The sequence below is a fragment of the Penaeus monodon genome, chromosome 19, assembly GCF_015228065.2.
Source record: "Penaeus monodon isolate SGIC_2016 chromosome 19, NSTDA_Pmon_1, whole genome shotgun sequence".
NCBI lineage: Eukaryota > Metazoa > Arthropoda > Malacostraca > Decapoda > Penaeidae > Penaeus > Penaeus monodon.
This window is the reverse complement of record NC_051404.1, coordinates 31744438-31744881: the sequence shown is the minus strand read 5'-3', so window position 1 is coordinate 31744881 and position 444 is coordinate 31744438.

Sequence of the window (444 nt, the reverse complement as noted above, 5' to 3'; positions counted from 1 at the left end):
GTGGTTATGATTCATGTTATTAATATTACACGTATATGTGTTTATTTCCTGTTTGCTTGTTTGTACAAAGGAGTTTCTGAGATTAATGTTTATATACTTGTTCTAGCATCCAGTATATCAATAACCAGTTTGCACGTAAGTCCTTCAAGGGGGGGGGGTGCTTGAGATCCCACATCTTTTTCTTCATATCAAAAGTGCCTCTTTAGCCAAAATGAGAAGGGAAAGTGCCTCGGAATTAGTGTAGTTTTTTTTGTTCAACCGACCCCCTGATCATCTAAAAGTCTGTTAATAATCTACATCTTTCCTGGTTTGATTTGTGTACGGTTAGTTCGTATCTAATTTCCTGTGCAATGTTCTTACGGTTTCCCTTTATTAATGCTCGATGGCAAATTTTGTACAGATGTCGCTACAAACTTCATTTACCCTTATTAATTGTCCTTCAAG